The sequence below is a fragment of the Anneissia japonica genome, unplaced genomic scaffold (genome assembly GCF_011630105.1).
Source record: "Anneissia japonica isolate Jap-2015-1 unplaced genomic scaffold, ASM1163010v1 scaffold169_len739621_cov184, whole genome shotgun sequence".
Lineage (NCBI taxonomy): Eukaryota > Metazoa > Echinodermata > Crinoidea > Comatulida > Comatulidae > Anneissia > Anneissia japonica.
Genome location: NW_022688869.1, coordinates 688610 through 709168, shown reverse-complemented (window position 1 = coordinate 709168; position 20559 = coordinate 688610). Strand labels below are relative to the sequence as shown.

At 35.3% G+C, this 20559-nt stretch overlaps 1 pseudogene; it reads right to left on the bottom strand.

Annotated features, from left to right (window-relative positions):
• Positions 1–663: 663 nt before the first annotated feature.
• LOC117124020 overlaps positions 664–20559 on the bottom strand; it is a 37839-nt pseudogene continuing 17943 nt past the window's right edge.

Below are 20559 nucleotides of genomic sequence, written 5' to 3'. Positions count from 1 at the left end.
ATTTTAATGCAAATACGCGGAGCAGCTCATTCTTCTGCTATTCACGTTCTTTGGTAGCAGGAACGCATAAGAAAGCACAGGTCATTTAATATATTTTATTCTACACTAATATAATTTTATGTGAAAAATACATGTGATTTGTCAATGTGACATGTCATTACGCCCATATATAGGGACATATCATTGTGTTGATAGTGTGGATAAAGATTAAAGGGAACGCACACGAAAGGAGACATTAACACAGTTCACCTGGTCATTTATTTGTCATTCTACACTAATACAATTTTATAGCGAAGTCAATGCTATATTGCATACAATGTGATAACATCTCCTCATATAATAGAGTGTATCTTACTAGACGTCTATAAATCAAATCAACTAAAAACTTCTCAAACAGTAAATTCTACAAAAAGAAATACCGAAAGAAAACTAAAACTAAAATATAGCATTCGATAACTAAAACACACATCACATACAATAATGTTGTATAAAAGCTTATTGTATTTGCAAACTTTTCTATATAATGTTATAAATCAACGTGTTTTTCTTTGTGAGTAAAAAATAAAAGAACAAAAATATTGTGCACAAATTAGACATAAAAATATAAAAATCGTGTATATATACACTTAATATATATATATATATATCATGAACAGTGGATTAAAATGTAAAAACAATGTAAAATCATTGAAGGTTCTATTTTATTTTATTACATCTTAATAAATTTGTTTTCCTTTAAAGTCAGCCTTCAATGTTGAATAAATACCGCTTGATTTTTCACTCTCATAATGAAAGAAAATATGCATTGAATGACCTAAAGAGTGAATATACCAATCCACAAGAATAGTGTTGAATATTTCGTCATATCAACGACACATCAGCATTTGAGACAGGAATTAGGCAGGTCAGGTATATTCACTCTTTAGGTCATTCAATACATATTCTCTTTCAACTTTCAATCATTGATTATACATCGTCATTTTATTGTTTTTACATTTATATATATATATATATATTGTATATATATACATATATAATATATATATAGGCCTCTATTTATACATATTTATTATATACTGACTGATTTATGATTTCTCGCCTATTTCTTCCATAATTATTTTGATGGCTAATTCTTCTTAATGGTCTTATTTATTATCTTAGTTCTATTAGATTATTAACCACTGTTCTTCTGAACGGCGTTCCGCTCTATTCATTGTGATTTTGTTTATGTACAATAACTACATCCATCGTTATCTCTAAATTGTTAACAATATATATCTTTAGATGCTCGTATGCTGATGAAGGTAGCAGGTGCTATAGAAAATTTCGTTTGAAAATGGCTACCGGTACCAATTACACTGTATTTCTGACTGGGTCCTATGTTACATTTGTGGACTGAAGTAACAAACTCAACGTATCAGTAGAATTGACCTTTCCGAAGGTCAAGTCAAACACAACAACTGACCAATCAGAACAGGGACGGCCAGGAATAAGCTTGTGTAACAAGCGTATTTTCGACTGTCATTCTTCTTCGTTAAACCACGCCTACCTGCGCTGTTGTAAAATCCCACTTAAAGAAGACGAACAGACTAATAAAATACTCGACAAGACAAAATGGCTGATGAATGGAGATGACATAACGTAGGCCTACATCAATGTTAATAAGCATGCCATGAAACTGGGGACTAACCGGTGGCGCCCATGGCACACATGTAGTGGTCAACCATATCTTATACGACGACTGGAGTAGCAATTATTCAGTGTCATCCATCGTCATTTTACAATTTTTGAACTAGTATTATTATTTTAAAACATTTCCACTAATTATTACGTTCCTAATAACTACTTTAAATTCAATTCATGATTTTAGTTTAAAAAACATTTTTAAGCAAATAAACATTTTCTACATATAATATTCAGTACATAACACATAAGGTTTTTTTTATATTGGCTACGATCACCCACATTTAACACATCGTAAATAAGATAGTGTGTCGATTCAAAACATTTCTTATACCAAAGTGAAGACAGTCAGATCACTATAATGTATTAATAACACATAAAAACAAATAAGCAGTTCTTGAAGCTGAGGACATGACCCGTGGCGTCCGCAGCACACTAGTGGTCAACCATTATATGACGACTGGAGTAGCAATTATTCAAAGTCATCCACTGCTATTGTATTTTAAAATTGTTAATACTAGTATTACTATTTTTAATATTTACCACTAATGTTACGTTCCTACTAACTCATTAAAATTCTGTTCATGATTTTACATAGATTAAACATACATTTTTAAGCAAGTGAAGATTTTCTACATTGATGTGTGTGCCGATTTAAAACATTTCTTATACCAAAGTGAAAACAACTGTACTGAAGAAGCAATAAAACAATAAAATGAAAGAATAAAATCTAAAATGAATAAACCTACAACAGATTATAAATATTACTAAATAGCAGTTCTCTAGTATTTGATAATACCAACATCAGCTGTCGTCAGGCCATTTACATAAACTTGACGATACAATTGATTGACAATTATAAAACAGTACAACAATAATTTGTGTTAAAATTGCTTTTCTTCCTTTGTTATACAGAATGCAAAAGGATATTAAAATTTTGTAAACTACAAGTATTTAAACATACAAGATATAATAGGCATATACTGTATATCAAGACAATCAGATATAACATAGTAAAAGAGATTATTATGTATCTCTATTTCTGGAAACGCTTACTGAGAAACGTCCTATTAATTATAATTAGTTTACACGATTTATAAATATTGATATAACATTTACGATTTCCCGAGCTGCTGACTTCGACTCTTCCGCTTCATTAGTAGTGTAGACGTCATTGGGTATTTTGTCTCCAGAAACCATGTCTGGATAGCGCATGCGCATTTGGTTTCCAGCAGCATTTACCAATCGGTTAGCTGCTGATGTCAGGTCAACTTTGTTTCTAACTTGACATGCCAATGATGTAATGCAATGTGATCTAATTTTTCCACCGTCTATTGCATATTGCGCGGCTTTGAATGCCTTTTCTGCCGCTTGAGAGCATTTGAAACAAATCCATTCACAGAATCTGCTTTCTTCAATCTCAGCAGCCGAAAGGTCAATTTCTGCTTGTCTCAACCATCTTCTAGCTTCTGGAAGGTCAGAATGCGTTGCTCTTTGGTGCGTGGTGAAGTACCAACCATATCTATAATAGCTAGTGGCAGTGTGTCCACTCTGGCAGTTGCGGTGAAAAAAAGTGTGATCCCTCTGTGCTCTCCTATTGATATCGTTAAAGAAATTTTCATCAAATGTCCTTCTACTTCCTGTCCTACTACTTCCTCGATTTCCTTGGGATTGTGCGTTTAAGTGTACTTCCACGCTTGCTTGTAATTCCTTTATTACGTTTTGAATGTATTGGAACATTTCAGTGAAGAACTCCCTTCTGCTTTCATCGTTTTTATCTGGGTGCCACTTTAAAAGAATTCTTCTGATAGCTTTACGCCTTTCGCGATCATGCAGACGCCATATTTCTTCCAATTCCTTCTTAATTGTGTTTTTAACTTCATCTTTTATATTTCCAAATGAAGTAGATTGCGACTTTTGTCCCTCATAAAGAACAACTTCCAGACCAATAGCTCTTTCTGGTTTACGGAATTTAAAAATATCGAGAACTGAAACTTCGATTGGGCCTTCTTCATCTCCAATATCAATGGCATACCTACAAAAGAGTCTATCAACATCATCGCTAGATATTTTGCATGTGATTTTAGCGTAAATGTAATTTGATTTACTATCATTGTCATCAGTGTCCGACAATTGATAAGCAACAATTTCCCCTGTGTAAAATGTGTCGAATGGGTTTTCAGAGAGAAGGTAAAGAGAATCCACTGGCACTCTTTCTCCAAGAGGTGGTTCATATGGACGGCCTTTATAGGATGTTATATCCAACTGACTCAAAGTATCTTCGATGGTAAACGGAGATGGTTCTGTAACAATAGCTTGTAGAGGTAAAGTGTCCGAAATCTCATTTCCAAGCATGCCGTTAATAATTTTCACTAGCATATTTTGGAATTTCTTACTCCCAGGATGCTTGTCATGAAGTAGATGAATGTCAAAATTGTAAACTTCATTTTCTTTTTCGGTTTGTACCAAACAACAATCTGTGGTCTCATCACTGCCGTTTAGAAGGTTACCGCGATAACATAACTGAGTTTTTAAGTTTAAGTTACAATGCAATTTGAGTGACTGGCCAAACAATGCATCAATTTTCTTCTCTGTTGCTTCCTTGTCGAAGTCCGAGTGCTTTTTCTCATGATTCAGCAATCGCATTAGTCCTTGTCTGAACTCATGCGATGTCAGAACAGCTTGATACGTATTTAATAAATCACAGAGGCCATTTTCAGATTCAGGGCAATCCTTGCATTCTGCGACTGAAATTTGTTCTCTGAATTCTTTGCTCATTTTTTGGAGTCGCAAGCGTTGTGGTAACACAACGAGATACTTGAAGTAATTTTCCTCCAATTTAAATTCTTGAAAACCAATGAACAATCTTACAGCACTATTTTTTATCCGACGTTCATAACGGTATACATCAGCGAACACCAAATCACATGTTGATATTAGCATATGTTCCTTATCAGGAAAATAGAGATGGCCGACAGAATTAAAATCTAGTTCAATGTCTTCCAGTTTGGAGCGCTTAAGCATCTCAAATATATTGCGTACACATGATACAATAACCTTTTTGTAGTTCGGGTTGCGTGCACCAGTCTTGTCCTCTTTAAAAACAGCTTCTAGGACAAAAGAATACTGCTTGAGGCTAACCTCGTCAGTCATCCCAGCTGCTTTGAAAATAGTTCCATAAATCGCAAATTCTTTCGGGAGCTCATATATATACGGAATAATCACATCTTTGATATCTTTCGGTACGTGTTCAGAGACAATTGACGCTTGAACCAGTACACCTCTATTTGATTCATCATCAACAAGAACAAAGGCTAAATTTGCTGGAATCAATTCAGCAATAGATTGACATACTTGGCATGGTTTATGTCGGTTACAATAACATTGCCCTTCTACAAACTTATATATGTCTGTATAAACCTGCTTGATTATAATTTGATCATCCTCACTTAAAGGTCTCTTGGAACTTGTGGATATGTTCTTCAGATGCATCAATACATCCTTAGGACTCAGTTCCTCTATCACTCCCAATTTTATAGCTATGTTTTTAATTACAAACGCATATGCTGGTGACACTGGCTTTGTTGTCCACACAAGATGTGCATGGGTGGCCATAACAGACCCGTGAAACATTATTCCGTTCTTAGAACTTTCGAAAGTAGATGTGCCAGGAAGTAGCTTTTTTACTTTAAGATCATCAGGTAGCATAAAAGGTATAGTGGATATGTTATCGAAAAACGACGAATTGTCTAACCCACTATGGCTTAATGCGTCAACCAATGCCTCCGCCTGTTTTCTGCTCTTCACCGTATTAATTGGAATCAGTTTCTCAATTTCTGTCGCAAATCTTATAAACAAATCTTCGCTTACTTCTGTTATCAGCCCAAGATTCAAAAGAAATTCTTTCCACTCAGGCTGGTCATACGGACTCGGGGGAAATGAATGCATTGTCAACATAACCTTGAACAGTTCAACGCTTGGATTATACAACGTGTTTACTCTTTTAAAACCGTTGTCTGTCTTTATAATTGGAGTTGATGTCAAATCCATTTCGCATAATTGGTCCTTACGTAACCGCTTCTTCCGTATCCATTCCAGGTGTGCCTCTCTACCGTCGTCGGTAAAATCACTAAAACAAGGAAGTATGAATCTCTTATAAACTTGAAAACTTGATTGTTTATCAAATCCTAAATTGCTGTACAGCTTTTCTAGCTGGGATTGTCTCTTTATGAACACTGTTTGTGTTTTACCAAGCCATTTTGACTGATCATCTTTAGGAATGTCGTCGTGAATCACTAGCACCTCTAAAGTAGACCGACCTGTTAAACTTACGATTTCACCAGAGATAGTTTCAAACAATTTCAATTTTTTAAGCTCATCGAATGTGTTTTTTTCCATATAAATGATATTTCTTTCAAAATAGTTCAGTAAATACGTAAAATCGAGTGGTCGTAGCACATTAAAGCACTGCTCGTCGTCTTCCTGTAGATGGTGGAGCAACGACACGATACGTTCTGGATATTCCGGAGAAGGAAATAATGCATAGATACGATAAATCTCCTGTGGTAAGAGTTCAAAACAAATCTTCGGACTGTTGAGGGTAGAACCTAATAGTTTACATAATGATCTGTCCTGAATAAAATTGTCTACAATAGTTACTGTGGCTGCCATGGACAATGGAACCAAGAAGTCCTTATTTCTGAAATGCACTGGTAAAATAGCCCAGTCACAAAATGCTGTAACTAAATCTTGTGGGTCACTTGGAGTTTGTGATACGACTGCACGTGATCTGCTTGGTGGTATAACAATGGAGGAAGTATGCTTCCACGATGAAAAAATGCATTTCCACAATTCTTTTATCCAATCTGGCTTTACAATTTCCGAATTCCAAGGAATGTATGATCTTATTCTGTATTCCAACGGATTCACATGCTTTGCCAAACGCTGTTCAATATCTGTCAGAGATACAAACTTAAATTTGGAAGCATCGAAGTATTTCATAAAATCATTGTGTAAAAATTCATGTTTACATTCAGGAAAAACATGCGCAAATGTGGAGTAAAATATGTTTTCCCCCTCAAATTTGCAAGGATGCTGATCATATTGTCTAGATTTGTTTTGACAATCACATACGTGTAAATAGTTATCTTCAGTTATTATTAAAGGAAGGCCATGGGGACGTAAACCATGAGGCTCAGAGCGAATATATTCCATCAGAATATTAAGATCATTTTCACTCCTCATTGTAGTTTCAGCAATAGGCTGTGGAAGCTTTATTAGTGTACATTTTCCATGATTTGTCGATAAAAATTCACATACATAATTAGGAGAGACAGATTCTACACGACATCCAGCATCTTTAAAGAACTGATGTATGTTAAAAGGTGCACACAGCACATTAATTCCAAGGCGAATCAAAAGAGATTTTAATGCCAAAGCTTCTTTTTGTTTGATAGAGACATTGTAAAAGTAGCCTTTATCAAACTTGTTTCCAACTGGAGAATACCATCGTATTTCGTATGATGTGATGGATCCTGTATCACTGTTATTTTGTTTCAAAAGAGGTAGTACGTTTTTGTTTTCTTCGACAATTCGTTTGTAGAATGATACAGCAAGCCTCTTCCACTGTGATGATGATGTTTTTGATGGGTCAGGAAATAGTAAATGATAATCATTCAAGCAGCGCTTACATTCTTTTTCTGACATTACATCACTGAGAGTTTCCAAGAGGCCAGTCCGTTTTGCGAACTCCTTGAGAAGGTTTATGTAGGCACGGCAGACGACAATCGTTATCAATGTATTGTTCCAGTCAACACGTGGGTCATTCTTCAAATCGTCATCATTCCAAATATTCCTTCGCGACTCATGTCCGAGACAAAAGTGACCATTAACAATTACCGGGAGTCCACTTTTAATAGGAAGTGGTAGAAAGCAATACACATTGTCCGTACGGCTAAAATTGTGGCGTCCTCCTTGCCGTGGTAACAATGTGCCGACTCCGCCAATCTGGAGAAGCGGACGCACAAAGTGGCAGTTGGGATCAGCATCTCCAAATCCAAAGCTTTGAGAAATCAACCAATGTTGACTGCATTCTTCGTGATTAGTATTATGACACGTTATTTGTATCTCATAGCAACAGTCCAATTGTTTGGTTTCATCAAATTGCGGCGTTTTTAAACTTGTTTTCATAAACAAAGCTCTTTCTTTCTTATCATCATTGTTAGAAATGGTTGACTCTACAGAATACCTTTCCACAAGTTCTCCGTCTCTATTAATTTCATGAACACTAATTTGCCTAATGTTTTTCAAGAACAGTAGAATTACCGGCATTTCTTTTTTAAACTCTTCAAACAGGTCGTTGATCTCTTTTTCTGTTATATTTTCACGGCTGATTTGAGAAAGACTGGCCATTTCTTTGGAACGTAATGGTAACCTAAATATAGTTCCTCCTCTTTGTGGGAAATTCGTCACAAATTCATCTAGATAACAGTTGAATGCGTCGGGAAATTTTTGACGAACATTCTCAAATTTCTTCGTTATCAAACCCGGCTTGATTGCCGTTGCTCCAGGTGTATACTGAAGGTTCGGATCAAACACACACAATGTATCTCCATTAGAAACAAATGATGGACAGTCGGTTATATTGTAGACAACATTAAAACCGACACCGTACTGCCCAGTTTTTTCTGCCTGGTTTTCTTTACTTCCACTCCCAAGTTTTTGAATACCAAGTATGTCCTCGTCACTAAAGGTTGCATCGTTGTAGATGCAAAGTGCAGGCCCCTGTAAGTGCTTCCAGTTAGAGGAGAGCAGTTTATCATGAGAATGACTTCTGTTATCTAGAATTAGACTCATTCTACTAGCCCCCGCATCATCGGCATTTTGTAACATTTCACGAAGGATAGAAACACCAAATGGATAACCTTCAAGGATTCGTTTAATTCGAGATGTTAATTCTTCGTGTTGACCAAACTCGGAGAACAAGTCACAAGATAAATCCATCATGGTACGTGTCCGTATGTCCTTTATTCCAAATCGTTCAGCCATATCATGTGAAACCTTTCCACTACATATCTTGAAATTGTCTAATGGTGATAAAAAGTTTGTATCGTTATAGCATAGTTCATGAAGAGGGCGTAACATGTTATCAGTATCAGGAATTAGAAGACCTTCCAAAACTGATGTTTCATGTATTTTCTTCTCCAAATGGGTGAGTATCTCAATAACAACGTCTATGTCGTTACCATCTAATACAGACTCGGTATTTTGGTATTTAATGTTCAATTTTTGGATAGCATTGATGTAGTCATATACATCAAATCTCTCCAATACACCTATTTTACAGAAGAATTCCCAATACTCTTGTAGTTCTTTCGGAAATTTGTACAGCAATCCGTGAAAGTTACGAAATATTTCTTCGCGTGCGCAAATGTTTCCTTCTACAAAGTGATCATCGACGAGTACAACTGGCTTGCTCCTTAATCTCCTCACATAATTTGCGTTGCTGTCAATTTGTGAACTAACAATCTGTTCCAGAATTGAAAAATATATCCGCTTGACATCTTTTATATTTAAATTGTTTATATCGCATTCAAGAACAATATCAAGTTGCCTAAATATATCGGCAATAAAAGGTTGTTCTAAAATTCCAAACAATTTAGTGGAAGATTTATCTTTCTGGAAGCCCACTATGGTCTCATCGATTATTGGATACAGACTTCCAACTAGATCTGCATTCACTTGAGTGTATAATTCACTTGGTGAATAAAATTGTACTCGGTCTGAGAACCATGATATAGGATAGTTGCTAGGTTTCATCATTGAAGGAAAGAAAGGAATATATTTAATGCCTTCACAAAATTTTACTAATCCATCCTTATCCGTCTTGTGTTTGTGGTATGTGTAGTTAACGATAGCTCTGGTGCGGTTTATTGCATTCTCGGTACTGGTTTTCTGTAGTGTTTGAACGGTTCTTGCACGTTCTACAACATCTGACCACTGCACCTCCATTCGTAGACCAAGTCGGGTCAATTTTTGGATGATTTCACTATCATTGTCACTATCATCGTACTCACCGAATGGAAAAATATTCTCGTCAGATCTGTACATTTTGGATACTTTTTGTTTAGGACATATCAAATCAGAAATTATTTTTCTTAATTTTCCGTCAGGTGTTGAGGGAATGCAAGGGGTAGATTGTACTAGTTCATGATATTCACCTACCCTCAAAATATACAATATGATTCTATCAGTTATTTGATCATCAAATTTTCCAATATTAGGGAAAAAATGTTCACTGAAAAACTGATCCTTGGAAACCGTTTGTTTCTCTAATGCACTTCTATGATCGGAGGAGAGAATTCCATAAAGCCATTTGGGGATGTCGATAACAGCAGTTTGCTCCGAGTCCAAAAGCTGAACTAATATTTCCATCGCATGATTGCCGATGTTTGGTATTTCTTTAAGGTCTGGATCCATTATTGCCAAATGTTTGAAGTCGTACCAACGATCATTTTTTCGGAATATCAATGGAAGGCTGTGTCCATCTCCATAGACAACCATCCGATAAAATTCCTTAACGATGAGTTCATAATCGGGATGAACATTTTCCTTTGGCCAGAATAGAAACGCATCTCCCTTGAGTATTGCATCTTCTGACACAATATTACCACATTCGCCTTTTGACAAAAGGTCAATATAAGCTTTAGTTATTGTATTCTTCATTATGGCATTGTTCCATTGTATATCTACATTTTCCTCATCTCCCGCACCAATTTTCTTTAAGTTCCGTCGATCTGAACTAATAGAAAAACTAGCATTTATGTAAACCGGCAAGTTGCTCAATGGTATGGATAAGGGCAGAAAACAATATACAAGTCCATTTGAAGTATTGCTACGAAATGGACAAGCAACACCTCCATGAGGATTCAGACCATGTGTCAAACCAAAATCAGAGTTGGCTATCGTAACAGCATCAGACTCTTCAACATCATGACCTTCTAATGGATACAAGCCATCTGAATTTTGCATAACCCACTGTTTAGTAACACTTCGCTGATCACCGAAGTATTCCTTTCCCTCTTCCGATGTAATCATTGATGCTGTAACAATGTTTCTTTCCTGTGTAGTACTGATTCTGAACAGTTCAGTAGCCGCTGTGGGATCAATTGCGTTTTCAGGTAACCTGTGGAGAGACACTTCCTTCACATGATTAGTGAATAGAAGAATATCTTCTGCTTCTTTTTGAAAATGCTTAAGGATTTTGTGTATCTTCGTCTTATTACATGGATCGTTTTTTATTTCATTATCCCTGGCTTGTAATTCTGTTCTTAATGGGAACCTGAATAGGGTTCCATTGTAAGGTTCCCATTCAGATGTTGGTTGCAAATTGCAGTCAAATACTCTATTGTACGGTTCAAATTGACCCTTAAATCGGGATAACTGTTTAGTGCTCTTTGCAAAATTTAACATTATCCCAAGCTTTGTCTTGTCTCGAATTTGTTTTCCAAGATGTATGGCATGTGGATCAAAAAATACAATTTTATCACCACTGATAAAACTTGGTACATCAGTCAAATGGTAAACCGAGTTAAACCCTAAACCAAAACGGCCAACTTTTTCACGGATCTTCAACTTACTCTGACTTCCCAATCTAGTAATGTTTTGAAAATCTTCTTCAGAAAACGTTGAGTTATTTTGCACCCATAGAGCTGGACCTTGGCATCGTGCCATCCCAGGATCGAGAAGTTTGCCTTCACAATTGGGATTCTGTCGGAAATCAATAAGAAATCGCACTTCTGTTGCCTTTGCGTCGTCTGCATTTTGAATAAGTTCTTTTGGAATGTCATTTGCTTCATAACCTTGTAAGATATTTCGCAAACGAACAGTAAGTGGTTCATTTTGACCAGTTTGTTCCATTCCTTCGAATTCTTCCGCGTCGGCCAGACGTTTACTAAGCGGGATCACGCCTAGTCGGATACACACTTTAGAAGGAATATCTTCGTGAGTAAGATAAACTGGAGTGGATTCGTCATCATCAGGTAGGTCTTCCTTTTCGTAATCATCCATATCGCAATAGCACATTTCAGAAACTGGATGCAATCGAAGACTATCGGTGTTATCCTCTGGCAGCAGTATTCTATCAGTATTTATTTCGGTCTCTTCATATTCAGAAACTATATGACAGATAATTTTTATAACAAATTTTATATCTTCATTTGTTTCTTCTTCTTGTACAGTTGTCTTTGTATGTTTATCTTCAATTTCCTGAATGATATCCAACATTGCATTTGTGTCTGTGTCTATTTTCAGATAAGATCCACAAAACACAAATAGCCGTTCAAATTTGACAAATACATGTGGTATTTGGTAGACATATGGTGCCATATCGAACTTCATTGACTGTATCGATACCTTCCGAGCCTCCACAAATTTTTTGCCTTGCCATATCCATTTCATTCTTGACAATTCTTCTTTGATATGTTCACTGATTTGATCATCATTCAAATATTTTTCAAAATACGCATATATTTCGTGAAGAATCGTGGTTTCGTTATTAAAATCAAGATCTCCATCTTTCGATAAACCAATGCAAGTCGCCAGTTGTTTAATAACTAAACTCTCTTGAGGTTGTTTATCCCATCCAAATATTTTTAGAATGCCATCGTTCAGCAATGTGCCGTTCGAGTCTATCAAAGCCGCTGATGATCCAGTGATGTGTATGTGTTCTGAAGTCAAGACTTCAGTCGGTTTTGCCAATACATTTTCAGAGCTCCATGTAAGTGGGTACCATGTTGGTTTGTACAGAACAGGAACCCATTTGATATTTTCAAGATTAGGAGTTATAAGGTCGTCCCTTTTGTTAAGTAGCTTTAACAGACTCAGTGCTTTATCTCTTTGACCATGTGTTTCAATACTTCTTGCCCGTGATATTACATCTTCGACAGTAATGTCTCGTCTATTTTTGAGGCCTAGGTCTTTCAGTATATGGATATGGTCATTGTCGATGTACTCTATTGGAAATACTCCTTCTCCTTCATTCCAAAGAGTTGACACAACTTCATCAGTCGGATCAAAGAGATCACAAGCTCGCTTAATTTTACCGTCACTTGCTTTCAAAAACGAAGTTGCTTTAAGTTTAGAAAGTAAACAACTGCTTTGGTTATTGCTCCACCTTTCTATAATCCACTTTATGAGTTCTTCCATATCATTTTCTAACACATTATCCAGCATCTGGCAAATTGCTTCAGTTCACTGATTTGATCATCATTCAAATATTTTTCAAAATACGCATATATTTCGTGAAGAATCGTGGTTTCGTTATTAAAATCAAGATCTCCATCTTTCGATAAACCAATGCAAGTCGCCAGTTGTTTAATAACTAAACTCTCTTGAGGTTGTTTATCCCATCCAAATATTTTTAGAATGCCATCGTTCAGCAATGTGCCGTTCGAGTCTATCAAAGCCGCTGATGATCCAGTGATGTGTATGTGTTCTGAAGTCAAGACTTCAGTCGGTTTTGCCAATACATTTTCAGAGCTCCATGTAAGTGGGTACCATGTTGGTTTGTACAGAACAGGAACCCATTTGATATTTTCAAGATTAGGAGTTATAAGGTCGTCCCTTTTGTTAAGTAGCTTTAACAGACTCAGTGCTTTATCTCTTTGACCATGTGTTTCAATACTTCTCGCCCGTGATATTACATCTTCGACAGTAATGTCTCGTCTATTTTTTAGGCCTAGGTCTTTCAGTATATGGATATGGTCATTGTCGATGTACTCTATTGGAAATACTCCTTCTCCTTCATTCCAAAGTGTTGACACAACTTCATCAGTCGGATCAAAGAGATCACAAGCTCGCTTAATTTTACCGTCACTTGTTTTCAAAAACGAAGTTGCTTTAAGTTTAGAAAGTAAACAACTGCTTTGGTTATTGCTCCACCTTTCCATAATCCATTTTATGAGTTCTTCGATATCATTTTCTAACACATTATCCAGCATCTGGCAAATTGCTTCATCTCTACTGCAAGTCATTAGTTGAAGCACGGATGCAAATATGTCATCAGTAGTATCGTACAATCCAATCATTTTCTCTGTTGTAGGGAATTTTGGGAGCTCCATAGCTTTTGCAACTTTGCAAATACCTAAAGCTGGAAACAATTTTTTATCTGGAAATGATAAAAATATTGGCAAAATACAGTAACGTAAATATTCTTCAGAATCCTTGTGAATTGAATCAGGTGGAATTTTAGACATAAATGTTCGTAATATCTCTTTGTCTGTTTGAGAAAGTTGGTTGAGACTACTTGAGATTTCTGACATTGGCAACGCCTTCAACGCCTTTACAACACCTTCCGGTGTCGGATAATGGACAAACTCTTCAGAATAAAGCTTTGGATGTCTGTCTATATTATCTGTAAATGATTTTAAATGAACAACCTTCAAACCCATTTTCTCTAATACTGTTTCAACCTTTGGGTCAATACTTCTGAGAGTCGTGCTCGCAGATATTAAATAGGATATTTTTTTCAGCGGCATCAGTCTAATCTCCATCGCGTTGTCTGCCATTTGTTTTGGAATCAATGGTAGCTCTGGGAAGTCTTGCAAGTTTTTCTTAAAATCACTATTAAGCATGTCCCAACACAATTTCAGCCAAGTCATCGGTGGGTGTTGATTTTGTCCAGGTGTCCATTCCACTTCTTTGCCATTGTGCCAGTTTGTTGGTAGTGTTTCCTTAACAATACTAACCACTGAATTCACTGTAAGGTGGCTTATCTGTGGGAAACCTATAATAAAATAATATACAAAATAGATTGTAAATATATTTTCGATTTACTTTACGGATTGCTTTTTAAGTAAACCAATGATAATACGCTTTTAACAATATTATTTTAATATTGTTATTCATTAAGTTGCATGTTCAAAAAGTCCAATACATGGAATAACTTCTAGACAGTATATATATATAGATTCTAAGAACTTGACTGATTGAATGTCGGAAAAATAGTTCCACCCATGCCCTACAAATTCCTACGATCTATGTAATGGTATATAAATTAAATATTTACTGGGATATTAGGGTCATAGTTCAATTATAAACCTTAGTGAACTAGATGCTGTACTGTGCCCCTCGACTTCATCTCGGGACATAGTACAGCCTCCAGTCGTATAATTTAACCATCCCTATCATCCTAGTAAATATTCGTATAATTATTCAATGTGGGTTTTTGCTTCCGCCCCGTAGCAACCTTAACACAATATAAACAAATAGATGGATAGTAATAAGAGTGCTCGAACAGGAACACAATCTTAAAATCGTATAAATTATAACCCTTCGGAGAAAAGTTCATTTTTTCAGTTAACAACTAAAAAGTGAACATTTTGTTGAAGGGCTTTGCCTCATACGATTTTAGCATCACTGAGATTGATTGCTTCTAGAGCTTGCCTCATGAAATGTATAAATGGAAGAAGTCCCGAGGACAGGACGAAATATACTTTTTACAACATTTTAGCATTTACATTGGAAACTAAAATGATATAAAATTGTTAGATAAAAGGAAGTTGAATAGAGCCAACTTCATGCCTATCTTGCTCAACATGCCATAGAGAATAATCGAAATGGAAATCTAATTTACAACCTTTAATTGTACTAAAAATTCTTTTAACTTTATGAGGTGTTTTCTGTGTTTAATTTCATGAATGTGTATTGGTATTTCATTCCATATTTTGGTGCCTACAGAAGTAATTAAAAATTTTCCAGTTGTAGTGGCTGCCTTCGGCTGATTATAGATTTCCCTTGATTTTTGTCTAGTTACATGTGGATGTGTGATATGTGTATTAAATATGCATTTAAATCGTACAATGTATCATAATAGAGATCAAACATAAATAGATACATAATTTGTGTAACATCAAATATATATTTGTGTAACATATAAATATACAATATTTATCAAATTCAATTGTTAAACAAAGGAAGAGAGTGAGAGGTAAAATCACTGTGTTATTGCTCTTACTGCCATTTTTGGAGTAGTATGATAGGCTGTTACTAAGATGGGTAAAATTCTGCCCCACACCTCTAGTCCATATGTGATGTGTAGCTGTTTAAACGATATGTATAGCAATATATAAAAATAGTTTGTGAAAGTATGATTCTTAACTTAAATATAATTATGACTTTCCTTTTAATTATGGACCTTGTTTTTTCAACACGACTTTTCGAATTTAGGTTTCTGTCAATGGTGAGTCCCATAAAAACAGCTTCTGTTACCTCTATATCATCCCTCATTATTATTATTTTTATTATTATTATTATTATTATTATTATTATTATTATTATTATTATTATTAACATTATTAATATTATGAGAAAATTTAACAAAGTTACAAGGACGCAATTTTTATGTGTTAGTGACGATCCAGTGAAGGGTGTAAATTTGAGGGTCTTTTCAATTTTCGAGGACCAGACCTAAATATCTTTTTTAAAATACCAATGGGTCTAAATGAAACATTCTATAACACTTTGTAAAGGTCTTGAAAACAATTTATTACATTTTTGTAATGATCCGCAGTATGGTGCTGATCTGAGAACCATTTAAAGGAAAACGTCTCAGACCACATATTTCGAAAACGGATCAACTGATCTGAATGAAATATTAACCAAGTTACAAGGAAGGAATTATTATGTGCTGGCGACGAATCATTAAAGGGTGTAAATGGGAGGGTCATTTCAATTTTTGAGGACCCAGACCTAAATATCTCTTCAAAAAAATCAATAGGTATAATTTAAACCTTGTATAATAGTTTGTCAAGGTTGAGTAAAGAAATGATTAAATTTTTGTGACGATCCAGAGTATAGTGTAGATGAAGACCATTGAAGGGAAAACGTCCCAGACCACATATTTCGAAAACGGATCAACTGATTTGAATGAAACATTCGGAGAAAGTTTAACCAAGTTACAAGGAAGATAGTATTATGTGTTGGTTACGAATCAGTCAAGGGTGTACACTGGAGGGTCATTTAATTTTTTTGAGATCTCAGATGTTAATATCTATAAAAAGTTTTCAATGGGTGTAAATGTAACTTTCTATAATAGTTTGTAAAGGTCCAGTATAGAAATGACTGAATTTTGGGTGTGAATATGAGGATCATTTAAAGGAAAACGTCCCAGAACAGATATTTCAAAAATGGGTCAACTGATTCCGAATAAAACATTCGGGAAAGTTTAACCCAAACCTTCAAACAATATCAGTCAGTGACACATGCATCCATACTTGGTAAAAAATTAAATACACATGATTACAGTAGGAAAGGAAACAAAGCTTTATCATCCCTCATTGGTTGTCCTGTGCATGTATTTGAAAGCTTTCGTTTTTTTCTCGGCTGCATGTTGTGTGATCCTTTACAAAATATATGATAATCAGAATTACATGATTAATATATTATTTTCTGTCATGATGATCTTGCTGCTGGCTAAATATGACTAATATAATGATAATACAAAACACTTAAACTTACCGTATCTGCGATCCTTGTTAAAAGACGCAATGTTTTCCATATGTTGTCGAAGACTTCCTTCAATATCGTTATCGTCATCAAGAAACTTTTCCTTAACGTTGAAGAACAGCTCTATTGGATATTGCTTCGTAGTGATATAGATGTCACTACTCTCATTCCTAGCACATTGAAACCTAGTGAATGTTTTGTCAGCGAGGGGTAGGAGAGCTACACCCTCAAGGTCAGTGTAGCATTCGTCTTTTAGTATGTACTCGAGTAGCATCAGTTTTTGCTTTCTATCAATGTCATCGAGTGAAAGATTTCGAATACACTCTCTTGTATACCTCGGTGTCACCTCATCAACGTTGTCATTAATGAACTTTTTCACTGCTTCGTACACATGGTCTGGTGGCGTTACGACTGGCTTGTCTAGTTTTATCAGCAGCTCAACTAATGTCTTATGAACCGAATGGCTGCGGCATGCATAATCAAATACTGCCTCACTAGCATCAACCCACTTTCCACCACTTGATTTAGTGTAGAAAACCTTTTCGCTCTTTAGCAAACACATCATTGGTTCCACCATCTCATCCCAGTGTCCCAGTGGTTTAGTAATGTCAGGCCAAGCTTTATAAATACACTCTACTGGAAGACGAAGACTTTCGCTGGTTACAGCATCGACAATGAGCTTTGCATAAGCTTTTGGGAGAACCGTGCCTACGAGATACTTGTTCCATAAGGCTGAGTTATCTTCGATTCTGTCTTCACTCGGCCACTTGATAGAGCGACGGTCTGGACTTACAGCAAATGCTCCATTCACATGAACAGGAAGGCATGTAGCGCTCTCTTCTGGTGGCAGCGGCAAAAAGCAGAACGTTCGGCCTTTGACTTTGACAGAATCCAGCGACATTGCTACTCCGACCCAAGCTGAAAGACCCTCTTCTTTAGATGTCATCTGAGTCTCTACATCTTGCGGCCAACATATGTATGTGCAGACGAACCAATTCCTTTTGTTTTCTTTTGTAATGTCTGATGAGCAGACGTCAATAGTCATCTTATAACTTTCTGCCAAATCTTTCTTTTGTCTATCCTTCCAATTGGTTTCGACGCCATCACAAATTCGCCGCCTAGCTCTGCGCACCTGATCTGCTGTATCATCGGACAATGCTGCTGAAATCTTTAGAGTTTTCTTGGAGTCTGAATCAATAGTGAAAACTTTTACAGTTTCGATATTCTGTCTCTTATACACATCTAGATGTGTATAAGAGACAGAGATAATATCGACAACTGTCCAGGAATACCAAACAGTGTGCAAATTGACACTGATAGTGATGGTTTGGGAGACGCGTGTGATAGTGACGATGACGATGATGGCATCCGGGATGTTTACGATAACTGCAGACTGATTCCAAACACCGATCAAGCTGACAGGCTTATTACTCATTAAACTATTACTATTATTATTATTATTATCATCATCATTATTATTATTATTTCTTAACTCCTTTCTTTATTATTATATATAAAAATTAACATACAGTATGCAATGGGAACTAAATAATTTAAAATTGTTAGTCATTAAATTACTACTACTGCTTTATTATTATTATTATCATCATCATTTCTAATTTTTCTTCTTTCTTGATTATAAAAAAAAAAACATTTTAGCATTTACAACAGAAACTAAAATGATATAAAATTGTTAGATAAAAGGAAGTTGAATAGAGCCAACTTCATGCCTATCGTGCTCAACATGCCATACAGAATAATCGAAATGGAAATCTAAGTTACAACCTTTTATTGTACTAAAAATTCTTTTAACTTTATGAGGTGTTTTCTGTGTTTAATTTCATGAATGTGTATTGGTATTTCATTCCATATTTTGGTGCCTACAGAAGTAATTAAAAATTTTCCAGTGTTAGTGGCTGCCTTCGTCTGATTATAGATTTCCCTTTGATTTTTGTCTAGTTACATGTGGATGTGTGATATGTGTATTAAATATGCATTTAAATCGTACATGTATGATAATAGAGATCAAACATAAATAGATACATAATTTGTGTAACATCAAATATATATCTGTGTAACATATAAATATAATATATTTAGCAAATTCAATTGTTAAACAACGGAAGAGAGTGAGAGGTAAAATCACTGTGTTATTGCTCCTACTGCCAATTTTGGAGTAGTATGATAGGCTGTTACTAAGATGGCTAAAATTCTGCCCCACACCTCTAGTTCATATGTGACGTGTGGCTGTTTAAACGATATGTATAGCAATATATAAAAATAGTTTGTGAAAGTATGTGTCTTAACTTAAATATAATTATGACTGTCTTTTTAATTATGGACCTTGTTTTTTCAACACGACTTTTCGAATTTAGGTTTCTGTCAATGGCGAGTTCCATAAAAACAGCTTCTGTTACCTCTACATCATCCCTCATTATTATTATTTTTATTATTATTATTATTATTAACATTATTATTATTATGAGAAAATTTATCAAAGTTACAAGGACGCAATTTTTATGTGTTAGTGACGATCCAGTGAAGGGTGTAAATTTGAGGGTCTTTTCAATTTTCGAGGACCAGACCTAAATATCTTTTTAAAAAATACCAATGGGTCTAAATGAAACATTCTATAACACTTTGTAAAGGTCTTGAAAAAAATTTATTAAATTTTACCATTTAAAGAAAAACGTCTCAGACCACATACTTCGAAAACGGATCAACTGATCTGAATGAAACATTCGGAAAGGATTTAACCAAGTTACAAGGAAGGAATTATTATGTGCTGGCGAGGAATCATTAAAGGGTGTAAATGGGAGGGTCATTTCAATTTTTGAGGACCCAGACCTAAATATCTCTTCAAAAAAATCAATAGGTATAATTTAAACCTTGTATAACAGTTTGTCAAGGTCGAGTAAAGAAATGATTAAATTTGACGATCCAGAGTATAGTGTAGATGAGGACCATTGAAGGGAAAACGTCCCAGACCACATATTTGGAAAACAGATCAACTGATTTGAATGAAACATTCGGAGAAAGGTTAACCAAGTTACAAGGAAGATAATATTATGTGTTGGTTACGAATCAGTCAAGGGTGTACATTGGAGGGTCATTTAATTTTTTTGAGATCTGAGATGTTAATATCTATAAAAAGTTTTCAATGGGTGTAAATGTAACTTTCTATAATAGTTTGTAAAGGTCCAGTATAGAAATGACTGAATTTTGGGTGTGAATATGAGGACCATTTAAAAGGAAAACGTCCCAGAACAGATATTTCAAAAATGGGTAAACTGATCCCGAATAAAACTTTCGGGAATGTTTAACCCAAAACTTCAAACAATATCAGTCAGTGACACGTGCATCCATACCTGT